We start from the raw sequence: 25,469 nt of genomic DNA on the forward strand, positions 1-25,469 counted from the left end.
GACACCCTTCCGTGACCGTACTTAATGCGGGGTGTTGCGTGCACTCCCGTCATGAAGGGGTGTTAGCCTCACTCCCCAGTGTTTATAACGAGGTTCTCCCAGACGGCGCAACAGTGCAGCCTCGTACTTTTATGCATTTGTTAAGATGATCGAGACACATCTGCAAATAATGGGAAAAGATATGAACAAGCCTGTGTCTGACATGCCCAAAGTAGTTGTATCCCTTTAGAGGACATTTACTTTTCGCAAGTCCTGGCTGTACCAAGAAAAGCCGTTGGCGACAGATATCCTTTGAAGGTAACCAACATCACGTACCGAGGAACAGGTACTTTTTCGCAACTTTACAAGCAAGCTTGTGCCTACATCTTGTCTTCTTGTGCTCATAAAGATGCCCGCTTCTACAATGCAGTCTTTTTTGTTATAATTGTAATTGACACTCTGATCGGTCGTTTTATTCGAGGGAAAATGTTCGTGGAAATACTCTGTAATGACAATGGAAGCGGCAGGTCAAGTAAGAAACGCAATGTCCGATAGAAAGGGATATCTGTTCTGTAACGCTAAGTGCCTCGAACAACAACAACATATATATTGTGATGATGAAGTGGGGAGTGCCTCGAAGTTACTGCAGATGCAGTTAGAATTGATGAGGCGTATGTCTGTCACCGTTACGAAAGTGTTTCGCTCCTTTGTACTTTAGGAGCGGGTTGTAAAAGTTTTGGGTCGTATCGTACTACAATCCCAATGACTGTTTCTGAGGGATTTCTGACTGTTTCTGAGGGGTTTCTGAGGGAGTTCTATGGGACAACCTTGATTCTTGAGCAAGACTGAGAGGCATTGCACCCGTTGTTCGTGTTTTGGGTCGAGGACAGTATTGTTTTGTTTTTGTAACGCGGTGCAACGCAAATCAGTACCTGCACACACACACACACTCACACACACTCACACTCACACTCACACACACACACACACACACACACACACACACACACACACACACACACACACACACACAAAAAAAAAAAAAAAAACAAACAAAAAGGCAAATGGAGTCACTGACAAAGTTTGAAATGGAGTGCTTAGCGTTCTCTGCAATGTACTTGGGTATAGGGCAGTCAAGGGAGGGAAACATCCTCAGGGAGGGGAGTCAGGGGACTCCCTCAGGAACGGGACTCAAGTGAACACCCCTAGCAAGGGAGTTAAGAAAACACCTTTACAAGGGCAGTAGCCTAAACACCCCAAAGCGAGTCATATATTTGACGAGCGTGAACACCCCCAAGGGAGTTTCTCATACTCCCTTTTTTCTGAGAGTGTACGCTCTAAAAACAGAACCTCACCAAACACGCTCGGGTCAATCGGTGCCCACAGTCGTTTCATTCGTTCGTTGAGTTTTCTGAACGTTTGAAAACGGGAGCTTACGTCTTTCTTTGGAAGTAGCATAGTCAAAAGTGTATAACCTGATACGAACATCTAACTCTATTCACGAGCTTCCTATAGTAGTCATCAGTTATGGTACAGGTGTTTTTTAGCACAAACAATATTGGACAATGAGAACAGGGTGGTGGTCATCAGTGCCAAAGAGCCAAAGAAAGGAGTATACAATAACAAAAGGGGCGGAAAGATGGAAGTGAAAATGATAACGGAGACGATGCAAGAACAGGTCATCTGTTCAAATTAACGAAGATCGTGTACAGTACATTCGTGTAATTTCAAACGCAATATATGAAAGATTTTATGGTCACAAATCAACACCACCAGCACCATATTCTGATGATGATGTGTGGGGTGCTTAATCGAAAAAGGCGATACTGTATACCCTGTTGCTCGCTGTCACTTTATGAAAATACAGTGGTTGTGTTCGTTTATTCAACCAGCGCGACCCACGAGTCACCGTCGTGTCGTATGAGAGTTATCATTCGTCATGGACTCCAGCGATCTGCATCGAGAGGATAGTCATTGGGAGTCGAATTTCGAGCACCTCTAATGTTGAATCCTCAAACTTTTGAACGGGAGTCACTGCCACGGGGATGACGTCACGGGAGCCGCGCCGCGGCACTTTCACCCACCAAGGGTCGACTCTCGTTTCTCATTACAGTCTTCGTTGCCGTGATATTGATGGTCATTTAGGAATCGCCATCCTGGAGTCTGACTATAGACTAATGACACGAAACGGAAAAATCGTGAATCCTTTCTGACGTCAACACTGTGCACCCTTAAACCACAAGGGTTGGAGCTTTACATTTCTTTAACGACGACAACAACAGCTACATGATAACGATGACATGGTTGTTTAACTTTTAATCTTGGCCAACTAAGCCCGTACCTATTCACGTATACTTATTTTCTTTCCCCAATGTACCTGTCAACGGTTATGCACATAACATCGTTTACTGTGTTCTCTTTCTACCTTAGAATTTAAATTACATTTCGAATTAACGTATTGTTTGGACACGTTTTACAGCACTCTTTGCATCACAAACAACAATAACAACAACAGATAAATCGTGACTATGACATGGGATGGTTCCCAGCTGAAAAGCAATACCCTACCCCATTACACGCGAAACATTAGATGTGAGATATGCGAATGGAGTTAAATGAGCTATGTACAAGTCGTTTCGGGAACAATCGAGCTGTCCTCCGTTGGCTGTGCTACGCTGAACAAAAGAAAGATGAAGGAAAAAAACGAAAGAAGCACCAGTGGTTATTGGGATGCAGAGTATGATACTACACCGTACATATTACGCCAATCTCAACGGCTCTTGGTAAATACTTGTAAAAGTAAATTTGGGAGCAATTACAGTACAGCTTCTCGTCCCTTAGATTGTAATTACTTCCCATTTTAATCACCTGGCCCTGAAATTTACTGTCAAACAACTTTATTGTGAGATGATGAATAGGGAGTTTCATCGCCACGCGCTCCCAGCACTGCAATAGTCCCCCATTGCATAAATTTCTGTGACTTGACTTTGACTTTATTGACTTTATTGTTCCCAGATTACATTGAACAATCTGCTACCATTGTGGACTGCGAGGCCAAGGCCTGTGATGCAGTCCGCAAACCATACAAGTTACATATAACAGAGGATCAGTAATTATATGCTTGTATATGTTACAGTTAAGCATATATGCCCAGGTACGTGCATAAACGTACGCACCAACATACATACGCACGCACATATAAAATACGACAAGTAATGATTGAGAGCATAAGGAAAGAAATTAAAAGTGAAGTGAGCGGTGCGCGTAACTGTTGCACAACTTCCTGGGTGAAATAACTGACGATTAATTAACGCTCAAGGCTCAAAGGATGACACGACTGATAATCTGACAGTTAACAGTCTGTTCTGCTGACGCACATATTCTATAAACACTGAACGACTAGCACTCAGCTAACAACTCATCATGAAATTTTCACGATTGTTTAATAAGTACATCTTAAGTAGGCGCCTGACATTGTTAGAACGAGCATCTTCCCTCAAATGAAAAGGCAAGGAGTTCCACGATTTTCCTCCCCAGTAATGAAGCATCAATTTGCCATAGTTTGTTCGAGGCAGGGGTAGTTTGACCATCCACTGGTCACGTCTCAAACAACAAGATAGTGGGTAATTAGTAAAGGAAGTGACATGAGTAACATTGCTGGTGTGAAGCAGTCGATGGATTAGCAAGCACACCCTGAATTTAGTTAGAGAAAAAATATCCAGCACCGATAGTGTATAAAATGCGTACGAGATTGACTCTGTATGAGAAACGTGCAGTACTATGCGTAGTGCCCTTTTTTGCGTTAGGTAAAGGGGGTAGAGAACCGTATTGTAAGTTAGACCGTAAACCTCCACAGCATAACTCAGACGAGAATGTACGAGTGCATAGTAAATGTCGATAAGTACCTTAGCTGAAAATATGGACTGCACTTTTGATAGTGCATATATTCCTTTACACATTTTATTTCTGACTTCAAGAACGTGGGGATGCCAGCTGAGGTGTTCCTCTAACGTCACACCCAGAAATTTCGTGCATTTTACTCTAGGTAGTGTTTTACTCAAAAAATAAACGTCATATGGATCTAAATCAAGATGCCTTTGAACAGGCCGGAACACAACATAATTTGATTTCGAGAGATTTGGAATTAGTTTATTACTAGAGAGCCAAGTTGTAAGCTGATCAAGAACATTATTGGCCCTTGAGAACAGCTCTTCAACAGTGTCAGCCTCGACAAAAATGTTTGTATCACCGGCGTATAGGATGCAATTTTCTGACAAGTAGGAAGGAAGGTCGTTAATATATGCCAGGAAGAGAAATGGCCCCAGTGTGGACCATTGAGGAACGCCAACTGTACATGAACTACGTAGAGATTTCGTGTTCCCAATAGCCACGTACTGCCCTCGATCACTCAAGTAGCTCTTTATTAATTGGAGTGTGCATTTAGTCCTGAAAGGACCAATGGTTCTGGCAATTCGTCTGTTCAGGATATTTAATGCGTCAAAGTACACTTGCGCAGTGCAATGCATCTAGCTTCCAAAAGGACAAAAATTGCACATTTTTTTTTGTTTACCCCCCCCCCCCCCCCCTTGGAGTGTAGGTGCAGAACTGATTACGAACACCAGTATAGCTTTTAGTGTTGACATTTTGCAGTGCATAATACCTCATGTGGTCTGCAATGTCACTTCGTGAGTTCCCCTCTGTCCCCCACTCCTTCCTGCTGTCCTCTCTCCATCTGTCCACGTCTGTACGCCGCTCATAGCCACAGTTGCTTCGCGGCGCTAACACGGAATAAAAAAAAAACCTTCGTGAGTTCAAGTGACTGCTGACATTTGGTCTTATGCAGTGTTTCCCGCATAGAACTGGCGCATGTATTTATCTCTTTTGAATGTTTTTCTTCTATGCTATATGTGTGCTATGGATGGGTGGATGGGTATAAAAGACAAAAAATAGAGACTTATGTCGCTCCGGTGCGACCAGCTACTCCAAGAAAATTGGTGTGTGTTAGCACTGAGCACATGTGTGCTCACTTTTTATGCAACTCCGAAGCCTTTTATGTTTCGTTTTCTCTTATTGTGCGTTATGAAACGTAACGACTTGAACGTTAACATCTTCGACGCAAGTGTGGTTGGATCAAACTATGGTGAATTGTGTCATTGTGAATTCACTGTTCTCTCCCCTCATGTTGGACGCTTTCTGTGACACAAAAAGGCGTACGCCCGGGCGCTTTTCCACAAATCAGGAGTGATACGGATTCATTCTTATATTCTTATGGTTGGTCTTCTGCGTGTCAATAATAATTCGTGGCTTTGGGTCGTGAGACAACTACATGCTACACGCTACCAACTGAGCCACCGAGGCCGGTGTTCTGCGTGTTATGCGGCGAAGTTGCGTTTTAAGAGTGTAAGCCGTACGTAAAGGAACATGCACTGTTGAAACAAGGGGGGGGGGGGGGGTAATGACAAATTTGCCTCGCTGTCACGACTGCTGCCAGATAGGGATGAAGGGGTGCAGGTTCGGAAGTGATGTATGTATAGGGTGAATGAGACCGATGTGCACTGTTGATAGAGGGTACGTTAGAGGGGGCCTTGCGCAAGGCCCGTTTCCTGAAGAAAACGCATGAGGTTACGCAGTGGGGGGTTACAGAGGTGGGTGGGTAATGTCTGAATCTGGGCGGGGGGGGGGGGGTATCGGCAGAAAGAAAATAGAAAAGGGAAAGAATCGGCTCGCCGTTGTTGCCCACACAGAAGTGGGCATCGTTACGACTATAGCAAAGGAAAAAAAAAAGAAACGGATGGAGGATGAAGCGTCCACTCTAAAAACTGAACTTCACCGCATAGCACGCTCTGCGCCAACCATTGTCACGAATGATAGGGTGATCGCTCCTGATTCGAGGACAGAGGGAGGCGTACACCTTTTTGTGTCAATTATCATGTATCTAAATTGACACAAAAAGTCGTACACTCTAAAAACTGAACTTCACCGCATAGCACACTCTGCGCCAACCATTGCCACGAATGATAGGGTTATCGCTTCTGAATCGAAGAGAGGAGGGGGCGTACGCCTTTTTGTGTCAATTTGGATGCATGGTAATTCACACAAAAAGGTGTACGCCTCCCTCTCTCATCGAATCAGATGTGATAACCCTATCATTCGTGGCAATGGTTGGCGCAGAGCGTGCTATGCGGTGAAGTTCAGTTTTTAGAGTGTACACCCCCTGTCTCTTCGAATCAGAAGATCGATCATTCGTGGCAATGGTTGGCGCAGAGCGTTTCTATGCGGGGAAGTTCAGTTTTTAGGGTGTGGAAACGTAGAGGGTGCGTGAGTCCGTCGGGGAGTGCAAAGGGCTAGAGGGGTCGTTGGGCAAGACCCGCTTCGTGCCTGGTGAGGTTACACAGATGGTGGTGGTGGTAGTGGTGCTGGTGCTGGTGAAGGGCTTGCCGTTGTCGGCCTCACAGAGGCGGGCAACGTCACGACTGACGCCCTGGGGAATGTGCGTCCTGGGCCGACTTCTAAGGGAACTGTGCCGACATATGTCGACACAGTTACACAGAACTTCACCACATAACACGATCCTAGCCAACCACCGTTCTGAACCATGTCATTCTGTCTCCTGTTTTCGACAACTCCGGGAGACAAAACGAGATCATTCGGGATGATGATTGTTAGCAGATGACGAGTGCACAAGGAGAGTCAAGACCGAGATGAAATGTATAACACTAAAAAAAATAACACTGAAGCTTTCAACTTAGAGAGCTTCATTTTCTTTCTTTTTTTTTTTAGTGCTTTACAAATGAGGGTTGGCTGGGAGCGAATTATGTAATGAAGTTGTGTCTTAACTGTAGGCATACGTTGATTGAAGAGTGATGAAATTTGGGCTTGATGGTATGAGACCATATTGTTGCTGAGCGCTAAAAAGACGAAGACATAAGAGAGGGACACGACGCATGCGCTACTTCCAACACTTTAATGAAACTTGTCGTAGCGGTTGCTTACTGTGAAAGAACAACCGGCAGGTGGCCAGGAGTGTATAAGCAGCCGATACGACAAGTTTCATTAAAGTGTTGGAAGTAGCGCATGTGTTGTGTCCCTCTCTTATGTCTTCATCCTTTAGCGCTCAGCAGCAATATGATACGTTGATTGCGGCGTCAGCTTATTGTCATATTGTAATGAAGGATGTCGTTGTTGTGTCAGAGACATATGAGGCATGTATGATGAGTAACTAACCGACGTGGGCGTATTTACTTAATCGTGATTTCGCTACCATTGTTCTCTTTCGGAATCAGCCTCGCATTGCGAAAATTGCGTCTGTTTAGCACAAAGTGGCGTTTAAGCACTTTACGTGCGAAAGACACCGACCGCAGCGTGCCTTCCCAACCTTTCGACGGGTCATTACAAATTAGATCCAACCGGTGCGGCTGAGTCAATTAGCAATTGAAGGCCCAATCTTCTCCTAAGGAATATATTCAGCGCCATAAATGGAACTTTCCATTCCTGTCTTTTTCCTTCCAAACTATTTCAGCGGAGTGGGCTGCCTCATTGGGCCGAAGAATATGACACGGCCCTAATTAAAAGCTGAGTGTACGATGCGAGCGACAGGACGACTACTTCCCCGCCGCGGGTGAGCTCCTTTCATTTGCATACGCTGCTGCGCGAAGATTGGTTCTTCAGCCTGCACTTGATCACAGTGCGGATGTGAAGTGCGCAGGCACGACTCAAGCACTCTTAACGCAAATCAGCTGCGTCATCGTGGAATACAATTTTGTCTTCAGCAAGTAGTAACTACACAAGCCATGCGTGCCAGCTTGCTGCTTTTCAGTGAATCGTGTTGGAAGTTTTTCAACGGTGAGGTGTATTAGTGACCCAATGAATGGCAATCATCGTAGGTAGTTTCGCTTGAAGTGGTGATAGGAAAGACCCGTCCTGTCCTATGGTATTTGTCGTCTTCATTCACAAACAGAAAAGTGTTCAGAATGGACATACGAACATTAAACCCCCTTTTCACCTTTTCCCATTCCTTTTTTTTTCCTTTTTGCTCTACGTAGATGTACTGGGTAGGTAGCCAGTCCGATTTAGTCGTGGCTCACCTCCCATTTTTTTTCTTCTATCCATCACCATCAACATTAAATGATCACTCAGTAAATTGATTCGGAGCACAATACCGAGTATTCAGCGAGCGTACGTCGATAGTCATTTCTTAGCATCAAATACGGTCAGTGTAAGCGAGGAGCAGTGCATGTTTTGCAAACATCGGCGTGCACAAAGCAAACACGTCACGGGAAGCCCCGGCCAAGCGCTTGATGCAACGCAGGATATGCAAAGTATGCAGGAATTTGTGTACCGAACCCTGATTGCTATACCGTTTGCGCCGTGTGGGGATTGTATTTCTTGTGTCCTACACGCATGCTTATTAGCGGTAACGTGGAAAGCACGCTCTTGCTTCATCACTGCTATACTAACCGTCGATTCCCCTTTCTTTTTTTTCTTATCTTTTTCTGCCAATAACCCCCCGTCGATTTGGTGACATGACTGCATGGACTGCGTAATGCCAGTTTGATTTATTCCACAGTGTCAGCTACATAAATGAGTGGGTTGTACTAGTAATTTATAGTTTATTTAGTTGATGACCCATTATAATGTTATAAATTCAGGATGGCGGTAAAAGTCCTTTGTCTCCGGGTTCGTTAATCATCAAACCTGAGGTACATCATCGTGTTTCACGTTGCCTGCTCATTTATTTTTGAACGCGCTGCACTCAAATTTGCATGATCCTTCCCTTTGAGTGACGAGCAGAGTATGCCACATAATGCGCAGGAGAAAATTAGCAAAATGTTGCACCGTGCTATAAATACAGCATTTCCCAGAAACGTCTGATGGGCGCGAACACGCGCCTTCAAATACTGCATGCAGCAAACAAGTGTAGCTGCAGTAATTGCGGGGATTTTTCTCGTAAATGCTAATGTTCTTCAAACTGGATCCTGTTCTTTTTCTTTTGGCGTCCCAGCACAATGAGTTAGCGTTGCGACTGCTTCAACCTACATCTTAGAGATAGCTACATAGCTTGTGGCTGCAACGTGCGATTTGACCTGCTTTAAATACCTCTCTTCCCAACGCACGCAGAATGATCCTCGATGTAAACATTTTCATGGAGGCACGTGTGTCAAACAGACATGCCGCTGTACAGCTGCGCAAGTACTGGCGCATCTGGCGAACACGATTGATTTCCCCACTGCCATTTCCATCTCTGCGCCCTGTGCACAATATGAAACATGCGCGTCCATTTAGTTGCATCATTAAACGTAGCTCATTGCAGTGACTGACAGGGGCCTCGGAAGGTGGGGGCAGAGGGGACAGTCCCTCCCCCCCTCCTGAACTTTCGCTCTGGGGATCTCGCCACCCCAATTTTCAAATGTACGTGTCGACCCTAACAGACTCGCTTTCAGCTCTGTTACCCCGCAGAATAAATACATGCGGTAGTGTACTACCCAGCCGACTACGGTATGTGATACTGTATGTGCGGACCTGCGGCGCTGCTGCGGCGTAGCGCAGTCAGTGAAGGACAGCTCAATTGTGTACTTGCACATAACTTTAACTTCATTCTCATATCTCACATCTAATGTTTCGCGTGTAATGGAGTAGTGCACTGCTCACCAGGGGTGAATCACTCCAGGTCATAGTCAGGATTTATTTGTTGTTGTTGTTACGCAAACAGTGGCGACATGCCATTCAGTAACCTTGCTTAGACGACATAGGAAAACGCAGACTTCGCTCTAGCAAAGGACGTCGACTTGTTTCTGATCAGCGCAGGGAAATATCGGAGGCCGGGAAGGGAAACTCTTATCATGCTGCGAGGAGCCTTTAAGCAGTTCGCTGGTGTGCTTGATGGGACGTGCAGCATACCTGCTGTCTTCGCCTGAGCCATGGCCAGAGCTCTCGGCAGAGCCCTTTTAGTGCAACAATAATGGCGGCCTTTGCAGACGACACCATTGCGCTTTTGACGAGAACAAAAATAAATAAACGAACACGCCACCGCTCGCTTACTTCTATTTGTCGTATCACACTTAATGAAACAACCAACCAATGTTTCAGTTTGTGCTGCTCAAACGCCAATTTCCTTTCGCCTCAAGGTAATCAGGAACGTGAGGTGGCCTTCCTACACTCTTAGAAAAAAGGGTGGAGCAGTTACACCTTTTAGGAGGTAATAGTTGTCGCATCCTAAAAGGTTGCAAAGTTCTACCTGCTATTTACGAATGACAGGGTTACCGCTTCTGATTCGGCGAGCGAGGGGGGCGTACGCCTTTTTGTAGCATTTTGGATATATGATAATTGATTTTACCACCATTTTACACCCTTTATCAGACGCTATGTTGACCTAGGTGGTAACTATAGAAGTTACCACCTTTTCACACCCTTCTTTCTTCGAGTGTATACAGGGTGTCTCAGTTAAATCCCCGGGCTAAATAATTCGCGAATGGGAGCGCCAATCGAAGAACTTTCTTTTTTACAAGTATCTGTCCTATACCACCTACAAGCCGCGCACCATGTGAATGAGGGCGAGTGGCTCAGTATATAAAAAAAAAATTCAAATGAGTTTCGTGAAAAGCATGACTTCTAAAGCAGGGCCGAGTCGGCTTTAAAATGGGTAGTACCCATTTTGGGACCTTCAGTGGACACCTTTTAGAGAAAAATCTGTCACCGAGGCGGGTCATTTGTTGGAGTAATTAATTGGTTTCGGTTTACATATTTTTGTCGCGGCTGGTCGCGGTGAAGCGCAAAAGGACGCTCTTCCACTCCCTTATCCACCAACGAATTACGTCTTCTTGAGCTTACTTCGCAAAGGGTTGTGCTGAAGAAAAATGGAAAGCATGTGATATCAAGGTACTATAGGTGCGTCCTTTTCGCTTGCACCTCCTTGCACCCAGCAAACCGGTTCGGAGGGTGCAGCACCTTTTCATTCTTTTCGTCCCCTCCTCGGCGCACTCTTGCCCCGCCCGCGTTCTTTTCGTAGTTCCTCTGCCCCAGTTTCACGTTGAACTCGAAAACCTCTGCACCTTCCCGTACGTGGGTGAAAAAGTGTGGAAGCAGACGACATCGTGAAATGGCTGCGACGTTGGTCTTCGAAATCTGGCCCATGCTCGACAGGTAGAACTCGGAGGCCTCGTACATGTCGGCAAGTTGTTGGACACGGCGTGAAGACAGTCGGAACAAACGTTTGTACTCGAATTCCATGTACCTCGGCACGACAGTTTCATAATACAGAGGAATTCGACAGCGTTCATGCCTCTCGAGAACTTCGATTATAGCACAAACCAAGCGCGATTCATAATACTCGTCTTCTGAGTCCGAATCAACTAGCTCCATAAAGGCCGCCAGACTCGCGTTACACGCCATTACCGTCACAAGAACCCGAAGGATGTAGGACTGCGCGTACGAACAAAACTCCACGCTCTACGAAAACTCAAAACTACGCAGTTACAGCCCAGCTTCATAGCAGACGACAGTGCCCCCCCCCCCCCCCCCCCATTGTGTAACATACAGTGGAGAGGATATTGCCATCCAAGTGCGCTTGTGCAATTCGAAAAAAAAAAAAACGTAACCCAATCGTCTACTCAGTAAAGTGACGTAAATCTGTTGCGGAACGATCAGTTATAGCAATTGTCAAGTGCTTTGTGGCTTGTCGCCCCGCATAGGATAGAGTGCTTCGAGGGATATTTGTGACAGGCCTTGTCGATCGTATACTTTGGACGTTGCAGCAATCGAGTTCTGCAACGTGGAGTTCTGTTGAGGCACCTCCCCACTTCATCGTCAAAATATAAGTGTTGTTGTTCTGTTGAGGCACTTGCGGAAGTACATGAAAAAAAGTCACAGCCGCGAGTGGTGTAATCGAGACGTACTTTACCTGGCCCCTGGGTATGTGAGGCCTAAGTTCGTGCCCAGGCGCACAGTGGTTCTTTTCTTGTCAATTACAGAATTTCAGTATGTCAGATGAACTTACATTATGCAGTATAAAATAAAAATTGCTCAGGTAATTGAATATGATAGATGAGTGTGACAGACGATGCAAAGTATGCCCCACCTATATATTGGCCGAAGCGAAATAAATGCGTGGCCCGTTATGATGCCATAATGGTATGTCCTCCAACTGCGTTATAGCTACAATATGATACTCCTAACGTAACCTAACCAAACCAATGTCACCTTTAACACAGTAGTTTCCCGAGCAAAACAAGATAATTTTATGCTGATTACACGCATAGTCGCCAGCACAAAGACCTTCTGAGTAAACATATCCCCAACCCCCTCGCAAAAGGCATCCGACGAACTGAGCAGCGCTTGCCTATCCGGCTGGTGAGAGTAAAGTGGTCTGCACTGTGTCAGCACAACAGGTGGTATCTAGGCATCGCAATGTGCTGGATCCTTTCTGAGTGGGTGTAAGGCTTCCAATCCCCCTCTCGGGCAAAGAAGCAGAAAGGCGAAAACAAACTGAGAATGAACGACGCCGAATAACGTTAATTCATTGAAGCTAATGGATTAACGTCAATATGTGGAGTGCCGGACAATAAGTAATGAGACGACAGGCTCAGAGCAATTTCCGATCCGACTAACTACTATTTATTGGCCGCGCTCAAGCTTTCCTCAACGTCGGATAAACGACGCATGCGCCGTTCGTTTCTTATGGAAAATTCAATTAGGCAAATCCTCGGGTTCGTTCGTGCAACAGCAATTCAGCTAAAGCCCAAATCCAATGGAAGCTGCATCCCTGAAGCTCGCAAGAATCAGCGAAACAGTAACGGTCTGGCACGTCGCGTCAACTATTTGATATTATTCTTTAGAATGCTTTCTTTACAATAGAATGAGATGTTGACGAGATAGTGGGAAGCACCATGTTACTTCGAGGCATTTCAGTTTCGTCTTTTCTAGTCTTTCTTCTGTGGCATTATTCCATTATCAGTGGCATTATTCGTGTGATCGATCCTCAGCTCGAGAACAGACGACGTTCGGATGTGTGTACTTCATTGTTTGCACAAAAAAGTGCAGCCTCTGTGAACGAAGGCTGTCAGGAGCATCCCCTATTCAAGTGCATAACTCTTAAGCCCCGCAAAATACCAGTGACGAAAAATAATATGACTTCCACGGACGGTTTCATTGTTACACTAACGCCGCACAACACTGCGTGCGTGGCCTCATTTTTCTCGTGTCGTCGTCATTTCCCATTCCATTGCCCATTTTCGCACTCTCATACTTACCTTTCCAAAATATAAAAGCGGCGTGTATGGTCACATGTGAAGAGCGTAGACTGTTGGGTTAGTTTGGTACATAACTGCACGGAAATGGAGTAGCTCGGGAAAAGTCGTACTTGATGGGGTTTTTCCCACTCGCATCTGGGCATGTGTGCCTCACAAAATGTATACAGGGTGGTCCACCAACCATGATAGAAATTCATAGTAAAAAACGTAGGCCCCGGAGAGACATGCGGTCAAGGGATTTTTTTCTGCCAATAACTTTTGCCACATATTGGTAACATTTTAATTTCATTTCAATTGAGGGAAAGTTAATTTCTTGAATTGAACTCCGAAATTTCCCAAGGCAAGCTAACGTTTTCTTTGCGGAAATGGGTTCCCCGTGGTCATTTTACCCAGTGTAGCACATAATCCCACTCGTAATGCAATGGCAATTGCCGAAATAAATTCGCCGAAAATCCGTGGAAATGTCCGTCACCACAGCCCTGCTCCGCTTCCTGTATAAGATTCGGGCCTTTCGCACACCCTCTGACCAGGCTTTCTCGTACTATGTCGTGCCTGTGCTGCCCTGACTGTTTAATTTTCTTGTTTTGTTTTAATATTGGCTTTCTCGTTTTTTGGGATAGCAAGCCGGCATCAGCCTGGCTGACCTTTCCTCTTTTCTTGTCTTTCTATTAAACATATCCCCCCTACACTCTTAAAGATGATGGCGGTGGCGGTGGCGGCGGCGCCGGCGGTGGCGGTGGTGGCGGTGAAAGGGCTCGCTGTTGTCGGTCTCACAGAGGTGGGCAACGTCACGACTAACGCACCGGGGGAATGTGCGTCCTGGGCCGACTTCTAAGGGAATTGTGCCGAAATTGTGCATATGTCTGAAAGTGTCTGAGGCATCTTAAAGATGAACTTCACCGCATATCACGCTCCTAGCAAGTCATCATCCCGAATGACATCGATGAGAACGATGTCATTCGGGATGATGGCTGGCTAAGAGCGTGCTATGCGGTGAAGTTCCTTTTTTTGGCTGTAGTCGTGACAATGCCCACTCGTGTGCGACCAACAGCAGCAAACTATTTCGGCATCACCCCCCCCCCCCCCCATTTTTAAGAGTGTACACTACTAATAGAGAACTTCATCACATAACACGCTGACGGACACCCACTGCACAGAATGGTACCGTTATAATTCCTTATCTGTGGATCTGTGGATCCTTTTTATGACAACAACAATAAATGGAGAAGTGATGATGACACGGGATGTTTCCCCCGTGGCAGCCACAGGACCCTACCCCACTTCAGAGAGGTTAATATGAGAGGATGAATTAATGATGAGCGCGGCGCAAAGACAGGTCGGAGATCTGTTTAGAGCTCTTCGAGGAGGCCAGTGGCTTGCATGAAAGCGAAAAAGGAGCGAAGAGCCCGGCACTGATGCGCAGGTGAGCTCCATGGGCCAAGTACTTTGGACAAGCTGAATGGTCTATGGTAAAGGAGCTCAAGTTGGCGTCGAAACACCCGGCGTTCAGACGTGTACCGGTCACAGTCCTCGATGATATGAGCAATCGTAGCTGGGTGTGGCAAGGTGGGCACAGCGCCGTGTTACTGTAACCCAGCTTAACCCGGAACACAGGGGTGAAGGCGACGTTGAGTCGTAGACGTCGCAGAAGTCACGTAAAGCTGCGAGGGAAGCCACCTGGCATCTTAAATGATAATGACGGGTCCACTGCATGGAGGAGGGACCATTGAGTGATGCGGCGCCATTGCTGGCGTGCCAAGGGTGACATCAACGCAGTCAAGTAAAAGCGTCTCTCTTCGTTGGAGAGGATAATGGGCACGGCTCTCGAACGGCTCTGGAGATACGGTGAGCCGCAGCAGCCGCTAAATCTGCCTCCTCGTTGCCCTGAATGCCTTTGTGGCCGGGGAGTCGGGGACCCACTGTAGGGTCAACCGGTGTCCCTGTTCCCCAAGAACCTTGAGCGCTGTCAGGATGCTCACTACCACCGAGGCCAAAGAGCCGCGGATGCCCATGCTTCCTACACATTGCAGGGCTGATTTTGAGTCAGTGTATATCACCCAGGAGCGAGAAGGGTAGTTCAAGACACCTAACCGTTCAACCTAACTGTACAAGTGTCACAAAAAGGCGTACGCCTGCCGTTTTCAAAAACCGGAAGAGAGGACGACGTCATTCGGGATGATGGTTGGCTACAGTCGTGACGCTGCACACATGAGTGAAGCCAACAAGGGCAAGTCGATCCGTCACAGCCACCACCCATCGATTTTAAGAGCTTACAAGAACAATGATTGGATATTTGAGCATGGGAACTGGTCGATAGGCAGGCAGAAGGTCATTCAGCTGAGCGAGAGATGCATCATTCCAAGGACCTGTTTTTCCTTTCACAGTCAGTTTTGATCTTCTGCATGCGGAAAAATTCGTCCACTGCTGTACGACGTTTTTATCGCATGCGTAGTAAAATCCACCCCTAAGCCTTACGCGTCACCAATTCCGGCGGCGCAGCGTAATTTATTATAGCTTTTACACTTCTCAATTAACGTAATGTTTGCAACTCCTATGGGAAAATACCAAAGTACAGAAAGGAAGAAAGAACATTGAATTGCGTACGAGGCACGGTAACATAAAAAGGCGCTCTGATGATAGCTAAACATGCATGACGAAATGAGCCGAAATGGCCTGTGAGCCCTGACACACTTTTTCACATAAATAGCACAGCGTGCGCACGCCTCCGCAACATCGTCAAGCTAACGCGCACGCTTACAATCAGTCAGGTAGTATCGAAAGTAAAAAGGGGGGCGCCACAGTACTCAGATGTCTAATCAATAGCTGCGTTTGAAAATGACAGTGGCGGAGCCAGCCGGGAGGTTTCCGGGGTTGAACCCCCCAGAAATGGTATCAGGCCGACAGCGGCGAGTCCTTTCACCACCACCACCACCATCATTCGACAATCAATGTCTGTTCCGATGAAAATTTCCTCCTTGCTTGTGAAAGCTTGCTCTATTTTGTCATCATGACAAGGTTTAGAACGGGGAAGAGAGGAAGCCTCACGCTTTTTGAGACGCGGTGTTGGATATCAGGCGCGATAAAGCCATTTCGTCCCATATGAGCAGTCGTTGGCTATACGCTTTGCATTTCGGTCTCTACATTCAACGCTCTTACGGTCATTGTCTGACAAACGCCAACCTTCATCCCGAATGACATCGTTCTGCCCCTCGATATGTTGAAAATTCGAGGGGTAAGTCGCACCTCGCACGTACCATTCCGCAACATTCTTGCGTGCACACCATTAAAACAGAGGTTCACCACACTCTCAATAATGAACTTCACCACATAGCACGCTCCTAGCCAGCCATCATCACGAATTATATCGTTATCTGCCCTGATTTGTTGAAAACGGCAGGCGGACGCCCTTTTTGTGACACTTAAGCTGTTCATAATTGTCACAAAAAAGGTGTACACCTCCCGTTTTCAACAAATCAGAGCTGATAACGATATCATTCGAGATGATGACTGGCTAGGAGCGTGCTATGCGGCGAAGTTCATTTCTAAGAGAGTACGCCTTTTTGTGACACTTAACATCCCTGCATATGTGTCACGTCTCCCGTTTTCAACAAATCAGGAGACAGGATGATGTCATTCGGGATGATGCACTGTTAAAACCGAACCAACTCCCGTGGCGTAGTGGTTAGGATGATCGCTTCCCACGCCGAGACTGGGAGGTGACACAGGTTCAATTCCTGTCACCGGCTGTGCTGTCTGAGGTTTTCCCTGGGTTTTCCCTGGGTTTTTCGAAGTCTTTCCAGACGAATGTCGGCACAGTTCCACCCGAAGTCGGCCCAGGACGCATACTAACCCCCCTGTCCCCCACTCAATCCTGCTGTCCGCTCTCCATCTGTCCACGACTGTACGCCGCTCATAGCCACAGTTGCTTCGCGGCGCTAACACAGAAAAAAATAAAAAAATGAACTGCACCACATAGCAAGCTTGTAGCCAGCCACCATTCCGAATGATATAATTTTGTGTCCTCATTTGTTCAAAATAGGGGGAGCCGCCTACACTCTTAAAAATGAACTTCACCGCATAGCACGCTCTTAGCCAACCATAATCTCGAATGATATCGTTATCTGCCCCGATTTGTTGAAAACGGGAGGCGTACGCCATTTTTGTGACAATTATGAACCGCATAAGTGTCACAGAAAAGGCGTACGCCTACCGCTTTAAACAAATCAGGGCACATAGCGATATCATTCGAGATAATGGTTGGCTAAGAGCGTGCTATGCGGTGTAGTTCATTTTTAAGAGTGTATCTGAGGCATGTATAATGTGTTCTAGGTAGGCGGCTGTGAGCGTGCTATGTGGTGAGCGGCTAGGCAGGCGGCTAGGTTGGCTAGATAGGCGCGACACTTATGTAGTGATGTGAATTGTAGCAAAAAGGCGTACACTCTTAAAAATGAACTTCACCACATAGCACGCTCCTAGCCAACCATTATCTCGAATGATATCGTTATCTGCCCTGATTTGTTGAGAACGGGAGGCGTACGCCTTTTTGTGACACTTTTTGTGACACTTTTTGTGACACACTGTTCATAATTGTCACAAAAAAGGCGTACGCCTCCCGTTTTCAACAAATCAGGGCAGATAACGATATCATTCGAGATACTGGTTGGCTAGGAGCGTGCTATGCGGTGAAGTTCATTTTTAAGAGTGTAGGGCGAGAACGTTGTCATTCGGGGTGATGGTTGGCTAGGAGCGTGCTATGTGGTGAAGTTCATTTTTAAGAGTGTACGCCCCGCGCTTTCCACAAACCAGAGCGATAAAGTTATCACTCTGTACAATGGTTGGCCTTCAGCGTGCTATGTGGTGAAGCTCTGTTTTAGAAGAGGCCGCAGCTTCAGCGCTTACGCTTTATGGCCAGCTTCCTTTCTTTCCCGCTTCATCGTCAGAATATAATTCTTGTTGTTGTTCGTTTCTGTCTTTCGGTTACAGAGAGCTACACAGACGTAGAACGCAACTTAGCTTTATAAACTATAATTTAATTTAATAAATCTAGTAAATGTTTAATAAGCTGTAGTGTTATCGGATTCGTTATCTAACTGATTAGATATCTAACAACATGTAGCACAGCTGTCGAATACAAGCTGTTTTAAATTCCGTATAGACGGTACAGTCTATGCAAATCATGACACCGTGCTGGGGATGTCATTTCTCACACACACGTAATTTGTAAAACTGCATTATCATATGAGGCCTTTTTTTGTCCCTTGCGTGTCATGGAAAAGGGCTGTGCCATCAGCTGAGCAACATAGTGGCTACGCCCTAACATTATTCTAGTGAGGAGTAAATGCACCTACGCGAATGCACGTTGAAGCGGAAGCTTATAAGCGTGTCTCTCTGCGCCTGTTTATTTAAACGCAGGATATTACTGGACGCGGATCACCAAAGCTAGTGGTTGAAACCTACTTCAGGAATATTTACTACATTATTAGGTTTCTGAGTGAGCTGGAAATTCACTTCCAGGGCGTTCTCTTAAATTCCGTGCTCATGCCTTAGGCAGAACGAATTTAATTTCCTATACGTATTTCGTTTAGTTTCAGTTTGCGGCACGTATAACTTCTACGGTTCCAGTTTCCAAAATGGTATTGACTCAGCGTGAAAGTAAAAAAAAAAAAAAAAAGAGAAAAAAAAGAAAAAAAAAGAAATGTATATGTATGCAAAGATACAGGTCAGCTTCGTTTCTACCAACAACGATGGATGTTTCATTTTTCGACTGAAAATGTTACCGTTGCGACAAAGAGAGTGCTCCACAGACGGATTACGTACATGCATTTTCGAACCTATACACCTATCGAGGTGGATTTCTTTATTAAGCCTCAAGGGCGGCGAACAGTCCTATGAGCCACGAATAAAGGGGCTCCGCCTTGGGAAAGAAACCCGTTTTCTTTCCAGGGAGGGAGCCGTTCAGTGCAGTTCAGGTTGACACACTTACATGTGAACTGGCTGAGTGATGAGCGTGGTTCGCGTAAACTGAACTCGTTAAACGAAACAATGTTTGAAAAGGAATTTCATTTTCCGATACATTTTCATGTGGTACAACGTAGATTGGAACTCCCTTCTGATTTTCTGGGAAAGTGGGAAATACATCAATGTATGACAGTTTTCATGTACGAAAAGCTTTACCGAAAGTCGTATGCCCCCACGTTCACATATCAGAAGAAATAAGGATATCATTTTGCATAACCGGTGGGGTCTCCATATTTTTCTTCTTTCTCCAGCTAACGGTTGTCTTTATCATGCGATCAACACTGTACCGGGTGAACATGATGGAAAGTAACTGTTCTGAGGCTAAAACAGACGAACACAACACAAGCATCCAGTTGTTTAAGACACGAACGATTGAAATATGGCAGTCGTCGAAAAAGCCAGACAGCGGCGGTAATCGAACCTCGCATCTGTCGATTGTACTGTGTGTTTCAGCCTCAGAAGAGTTACTTTCCATCATGTTCGCCAGTTGCCTCTGCATCGTACTTGTGTTTGTGAGAGGGTAGGAAATGTGTGTGTGTAGGAGAGAATGCAAAGAGAGTGAGTGAGTGTCCCGCTTGTTGAATGAGGGCCCCTTGGTAAATCGTCGGAAAGCAGGTGCCACCTTAGCGTAATCGGTTAACGCACTCGACCGACAACCGAGAGATGCGGGGTTCGATTTCCGCCGCTGTCTGGCTTTTTCGACGACTGTCATATTTCAATAATTCACTCTAACGGATGTTTCACGAAAATCCTCGGCTGAATAATTCATCGGCAGGAAAGACCAGTCGGAAATATCACGCCACCACCACTACCATCCGAATAATTCAGAAACGGCAGACGGGTTTTATCGAAGTACTCGGTTAACACCTTTCAGCAGTGATGGCCACTAACTACTTCTACAGTAGTTTAACTATAACTACAAACTATCACGATGGAGTAGTTTAACTGGTAGTTCAACTACTTTTCAGGGGAGTAGTTAAAACTACTTCTTTAACTACTGCAATGTATTTTGACTACATCTATAACTATTCTTAACGTTGTCCAACACCAATCCATTGTAGTGTTCTTGGACACCTAAATATAAATCACAAGCCGTGATAATGACATTTAAAATATACTCTTGTGCCAACGTCGCTAAATTCACATACTGTCGTAAAATCCACTGCCTGTCTCTTGTATATTATGCACTGACAAAACACCTTGCTGAGGAAATATTTTCTATTGAGTGAAAGCTTCCGCTATAAAGGTACGTACAACATACGACACATTTTTACAACATTTACACTCAGGCTCCTTCGTCACAGATCAATGCGCCACGCACAAATATTGTGGTGGGTGCCGATTGCGCCACTGTGGACCGTAAAATATTTTCGCTTAGCCACGATGATGGATCACGTAGCCATCCTATGCGGTTATGTGGACACCAGTACGGTAACCAAGGTATTACGCAGGCCGCTACGATCGTCAAATACAAAGCTTGCGGCGGGATTCTTTCTGTGCCTACACGATAAACTAAGTTGCAGAATTATTTCACAGCAAATAAGGCTTGACTAGACAAGCATTAAAAGTGAAGATTTAGTACACATGTATGGGCAAAATTGCTCTCCACCTCCGTTCTCATCAAACAAGTAGCTCAAGGTAAAAGTCGGAAGCACAATCGTGCCGTAAAGCTTGCGGCAAAATCGGAAGTAGTTGGCGACTGCAGTAACCTAACTACTAGTTAACTACTCGAAATAGTAGTTTAACTAGTAGTAGCCACTACATTTCTGCAAGTAGTGTATAACTACTTTTTAACTACAATCAGGTATTTTAACTAGTAGTTTAACTACATGTAGTTAACTACTGGCCATCACTGCCTTTCAGGCATCGGCCAAGAACTGACCAGTGACTGGCTGATTTGCCATACGCTGAACAAATAAATAAAAATCTTAATTCCTAAGCTTTGCTGAGGACACTTTCGGCACCTATACCGTAACAATCTGGACGTTCAGCGAATAAAAAAAAAAAAATCTGCGTCGACACTTAGGGATTTTTACCATTAATTAATTGGTTTCGGTTTACATATCTCTTGCTCTAGGATTCGAGTAGTCATCATCAGCATCCCTCAGTAGCCGTCATTGGGATGCTGCCTGTACCAACTCACCATCTCACGAAAGAAAAGGAACAGCCGCAACAGACGCTTCAGTATTCCTTCTCCTTCTCTTCCCGACTGGTATACACAGCGCTCACAGCTGTCTTTGGGTGGGCAAGATTGTAGGGAGTTTTAGGAGAACGTAGAAGTTTTACGATAACGTCTCCGAAAATATGGTAAGCCAATCGCCTGACTAGTGGCTCACATCACGTTGCTGATATCTGATTAACTGACAACGATACGGAATCAAAGGGCGCTTATCGTAAGCGCCCTCCGATTCCGTATCGTTTTAGTACATCAGAAGGAACTCTACGAGAACGATACGATGAGTGAAGTTATGAAATCGAAGCTTACCAATGTGATGTCGCCCACTTCTGTCACCCATTGTAGCCAGTTCGACTCCGTCGAAACTAACATCCCCATTTTTTTCCACATCGCCATCACCATCTGTCACCCATTTTTTTTCTTTTTCTATCACATCACATCACCCACTTCAAAGAAACAGGGCGATTGGCTTATCATGTTTTCGGAACTGTTATCGTGACCACTTTCTGATGTAACACCACCTCACTAGTGCCCAAGCAGCACAATGTACTGAAAGTCGAGTGCAATAGGGGTGGACGGGTATGCGGAAGGCCTTGAGCAGGCTCGTGAAACTAAAGAACATTGATAAGACACATACCGTCCAGCCCTATTGCACTCGACTTTCAGTACATTGTGCTGCTTGGGTGTGTTTTTATCGTAATGATGACGAAATGGTTCGCGAGCGCCGTGTATTTGCTGCGCACAAGGGTCGAAAGCGTCCGAAGTAAAATTTAAAGGTTGTGAGTGTTTTATTTAATTAATGAGCGTATACAAATGAACCACTCACTGATCAGCTCTTGGCCGATGTCTGCAGGGTGTTTATCAAAAAGAAATTTCGCTGATAGCGCCAGTTGTTTCCGAATTATTCAGCTGGGGGATTTTCGGGAAACACCCGGGAGAAACTGAACTTCACCACGTAACACGCTCGAGGGCAACCATGATGATGATGATGATGATGATGATGATAGCAGTAGAATGGAAGTGTATTGAAAATGGTAGGAGTACGCCCTTTCGGAAGACTGCATTCAACGTAATGATCACAAAAGGGGCATACACCCTGCTCACTGCTCAAAATCAAGAGTGATAATGATGTCATTATGTGCAGTGATTGACCTTCAATGTGTTATGCAGTCAAGTTATGCTTTTGGAGTATTCTAAGATGCAACCCACATGGCTTCGACAGCACTTCTTTTTTATGCTTTTGTATTCTCGTTTCACACAGAATTTGTACCTTGTAAAGATCTTTTCCCTGCCTGTGGGCAGAGGAAGCGAACACAAGAGCCCTGGCATTTATCAATCTACCACGCTTGCCTAACAGGAACATATGACGGAAGAGAGGAGAACAAAGATTACGCGCTGTCTGGGCCAGTCAGTGATGGTAACGACGAATTATTGGCGAAACTTTCGGCGCCTCCGTCGGTACGGCACCCTTTTGTTCGATAACACCGCTTGACATGACATGAGGAGGTACTACTTCGGCGTAACGACTACAGGTGTGAACGAGCCGTATATACCGTTAGCCCATTTCTTTAATAGCCCTCAATTATCGTGCCTCAGGTGTACGTGTAGGAAAGTACGCATTCTCTGCAACTCCTTCAGGCCCCTCCCTTTCCCCTCCCTCCCACTTCCCTCTCTCCCGAGCAACGTGCCGCCAGCCTAGGCAGTCAGACCGTTCGTCTACCCAACGTTACCCCCCCCCCCCCCCCTTTTTTTTTTAGCTGTGTGCTTTTACGTAACTTGGCGTGCTTTACACACCCTCAGTGATCTTCATTGGTCCGGAGAAAACTAGAACAAACATATTACACCTCATCTTCTTGTCATCATCATCTCATCATCATCTTCAGCTACAGACGTGCACGACGATGACTACACCTGTGAGACCAACACCGGCAAGCTGTTAACATCATCATCATCACCACCACACTCTTAGAAATGAACTTCACCACATAGCACGCTCCTAGCCAACCATCATCCCGAATGACAACGTTCTCGCCCCTGATTTGCTGAAAACGGGAGGAGGAGCCTATTTTGTGCCATTATGCACGGCACAAAATAGGCTCCTCCTCCCGTTTTCAACAAATCTAAGGCGAGAACGTTGTCATTGGGGGTGATGGTTGGCTAGGAGCGTGCTATGCGGTGAAGTTCATTTTTAAGAGTGCACTACCACCACACGTAGTAGGGCGCACTTTTACGCTTGCTCAAGATAGTACATTTCGGAGGAATTGGTATTACACCTTCTCCAGTATGCACTGCGAGAATACCGGCCTCGGAGAATACAATGCAGATGGTAGCGTGTCCGTCTGCTGATCCCAAGGATGTGGGTTCGATCGTTCAATCACGGCCGAGGACACCAGCAACTTGGTGGCAAGTTAGACACGCCGTCTTCCGCGAGCGACGCAATTTTGCCGCACGTTAGAGACACTTCAGGTGGGCAAAGTTAATCCACAGTCCTCGTTGCTCATGCATAGCTGTCTCGCGACGTAAAGCCACGAATTATCAATTATGTACACTGCAAGAAAACGTGCAGCATGTCGCCATACATATAGGCTGACTTACCTTACGTATAAATCTACCGCTAATTGTTATTATTAGCACTGCTAGAAAACGTCGGAGATCTTAAAAGAGCCCACGCCGTGGTGCGGAGAGATTTTGAAACGGAGGCCTCTGAGACTTCCTTCTCAGCTGTGAATGAAAAAGAAAGACAGAAGAACTCGTGATCTCGGGTTATGGCTCCACCCCTATGCACTTCAGCTTTCATAGTATATTATAATGTATACGTATAGTGGTGCGTTTGACACCCGCCGATATCAAGGACGCCCTCTTGCCGCGGGTATTCAAGGCCTTTAGTAACGGAACCATCGACTAGGCACAGTGAACTTTGGAGAACCCTGTCTCCTTTTATAGTAATAATATCGATTAAATAATTGTGGAGGATTCGGGTGTACATTTGCGAGATATCTCCTAGCATTCGCGGAGCAAAAAATATATAAAAGAATGACGGCGAGTAAGGTCGTTACAGGGTTATTACGGGGCCATAACAGGACGCAGAAGGGAACTGGCGACGATAAAAATGGTACGAGAGATTCTAGCTGATATTGCTGATGTTTTCATTCTTCGCGCGCCTTAAGGAATCACCCTTATTCAGCGCAGAGACTCCTACAGAAATCAATACAGCCACTTGCCGGGAAGCGTGAAAAATACCCGCCAGCAGACTTCCGAATAAAGCTGGTCTCAGCCGGGAGAAGAGGATCCCAGACGCTCAAGTCAAACATAGTTGTACGCTTGAGGACGATGTTTGCTCGAGCGAACGACGGCAATCTACACTACTGACCATCTGTACTGCGCCCTCTTAATCCCATATTGGAGGTTCTACACTGATGTGTTCTGAGACCGCTGAAACTATACTAGTGCGAAAAAAGTGACTGCGTCTTTATGGGAGCTTTACGGGGCCATCATTAACCGTCAGTTTTTGGCGAAATTCTTTTCTGGCGATCACGTGGTTCGTGGCCCTATACAAACAACTATATTTTGACGATGAGGTGGGGAGGTTTTCCACTCTAGGAGTGGAACGCTAGGGGGTCTAATGTATACGGTGTGATGACGATGATGGCCCGATACAAAGCTGCAGACGGACCTACACGGTCTTTAATTAAAGGACAGTCACGGCTAACATTTAGCGCAGTGTGACTACGCACAATCTTATTTCATTTTCATTTCATGTTATATCCACCATTCAGGTGTCGGAGCACGGACAAAAAGCTGTAAAGAGACAAGGGTCCAGCCCCCATACAGCAGGTAGCGCGGCGATTGAATACAACAATAAACATAATAGAATAAAAATACTACACAAACACTAATACTATTAGTACGCATACATAAACAATAGAAGACAAAATATTACATAAATGCAAATTCCTGAATCAATAAAAAAAAAAGCACAATTGCGAATGAAGGATAGTATAAGCAGTAACATGACATGAAGAAATGACGATCTAATTTTGAATATAACGCGG

The 25,469-nt window shown here is 45.7% G+C and overlaps 1 protein-coding gene and 1 long non-coding RNA gene across 2 annotated transcripts in view; both read left to right on the plus strand.

Moving 5' to 3' along the window:
* LOC135398259 (uncharacterized) lies at positions 1 to 25,164 on the plus strand. Its single transcript, XR_010424054.1, has 3 exons — positions 1 to 297; positions 21,319 to 21,453; positions 24,602 to 25,164. It is a non-coding gene; the product is annotated as an uncharacterized LOC135398259 (long non-coding RNA).
* LOC135378000 (calbindin-32-like) overlaps positions 1 to 25,469 on the plus strand; it is a 206,780-nt gene that overhangs the window by 25,304 nt on the left and 156,007 nt on the right. The gene's annotated exons all lie outside the window — the stretch shown is intronic.

The sequence above is a fragment of the Ornithodoros turicata genome, chromosome 1 (assembly GCF_037126465.1).
Source record: "Ornithodoros turicata isolate Travis chromosome 1, ASM3712646v1, whole genome shotgun sequence".
NCBI lineage: Eukaryota > Metazoa > Arthropoda > Arachnida > Ixodida > Argasidae > Ornithodoros > Ornithodoros turicata.